The sequence below is a fragment of the Mus pahari genome, chromosome 2 (genome assembly GCF_900095145.1).
Source record: "Mus pahari chromosome 2, PAHARI_EIJ_v1.1, whole genome shotgun sequence".
NCBI classification, from domain to species: domain Eukaryota; kingdom Metazoa; phylum Chordata; class Mammalia; order Rodentia; family Muridae; genus Mus; species Mus pahari.
This window is the reverse complement of record NC_034591.1, coordinates 122,808,508-122,810,374: the sequence shown is the minus strand read 5'-3', so window position 1 is coordinate 122,810,374 and position 1,867 is coordinate 122,808,508.

Below are 1,867 nucleotides of genomic sequence, written 5' to 3'. Positions count from 1 at the left end.
TAGCAGAAAATGGCCTATTCAGTCATCATTGGGAAGAGAGGCCCCTTGGTCTTGCAAACTTTATATGCCCCAGTACAGGGGAACACCAGGGCCAAGAAGGGGGAGTGGGTGGGTAGGTGAGCAGGGCGGGGGAGGGAATAGGGGACTTTGGGGATAGCATTTAAAATGTAAATGAAGTAAATACCTAATAAAATTTGGAAAAAAAAATCAGGATTCAGTCATAGATACTGCATTATGTAAATTTGACTCATTTTTTTTTAAATGTTCCTTTAGGTACAAAAGCATTTGTTTTATTTGCAAATAGAAAACTGTAGAGGACGTTTTCTTTCCCTTTTTCTTTAAAGATTAAAATTTGTCATCTTTAACTTAAAAAAAAAATTCCTGATTCCTTGCAATTTAATGTCATAGAATGAAGCTTTCAGTTCATGGTGAAAATAACATTTAAATCCAAACTATAAATTACTTAAGTAAAGACTGAAAGTGAGTATATATACACATATGGGATGCATATCTACCAATTTTTTTTAAAAAAATAATTTGTTTTATATGTTGCTGTTTTGCCCACAGATACATATATGCACCACATGCATTTGGTGATGATAGAGGGCAGAAGGTGTCAGATCTCCTAGAACTGGAGTTATAGATGGTGGATGGTAAGTCATGTATGTGCTGATAGCCAAACTGGAGTCCTCTGCAAGGGCAGCAAATGGTCTTCACTGCTGGACCACCTCTCTTCTCCTTATAGGCCCATTTCTCAAACAGATTCAAACCACAGCTAGTTATTATTATTATTTTTTTAATGAAGGAGAAGGACTGAATTGAACCTGAGGCTTCCATCATGCTCCCACAGGGCTGCGTCCACAGAGTTCTTATAATGTTTTTAATTTTGAGATAAGTTGAACTAAGTTTCTCAGACTGGCTTTGCAGCAGCTGTAAACCAGGAATACCTTGAACTTGTAAGCCTTTTTTCTCTCAGTCTCCTCCAAAGAGGGGATGATAGGCCTTCACCACAAAGCTTAGCTTTATAGCTATCTAGTGACTTTAAAAATTCAAACCAAGCTATAGTAGAAATAAGTTGACTTTTATGAAGGACTTCCACGTTAGAAATATTTGTCAGAATTGAAGTTGAGAAGGTTACTGTGTAATGGGTGCTATAATGCACACACCAAGCTGGTATCACAAGTGAAGCTGAATCACTGAGCTCCTGACACTTTGTGCTACAATTTGTGTGCTACAATACACATTGTACTAACAGTCTACAATTCAAGGAATACCTTGTTAGTGGTCAACAAATAGAGTACAAGTCCCGCTGTTTATAATGAAAAATCTCTATTGTAATATTGTACTACTAATAATGTGCTACCAGTATGGTCTACAAAGATTCATCATAAAGGTAAAAGGACTAATGGAACAGATCATTAGGGCAGACCTATTGAACATTTAGGAAATAAGATACTAACAAAAAAATCTTAGTAAATACTAAGTATGACTAAAATTTAATCTTATAGTTAATATATATCAAAGACATATAAATCAAATATATGAAACTAAAAAATTTCATTTCACATTCTCTCGCTCTCTCACTCTCTCTTACTCTCTCTGTATGTGTGTATGTGTGTGTATGTGTGTGTGTGTGTGTGTGTGTATAAACATAAGTAGGTAGAAGAAATGAAGCTAAGTTCAAATTGCAGAATAGCTAAGCACTACTTATGCGACATTATGTATGTGACATAAACTGCATCCATAGACTGTGGGTGAATGCGATTGCCTGGTATCACCTTATTCCACAGCCTAGCTGTGCTGCTCTGCATTCGTAGCCTATTGGCTTAGTTGCTACAATAGTAAAGTCACGAACATGTAAGGCAAT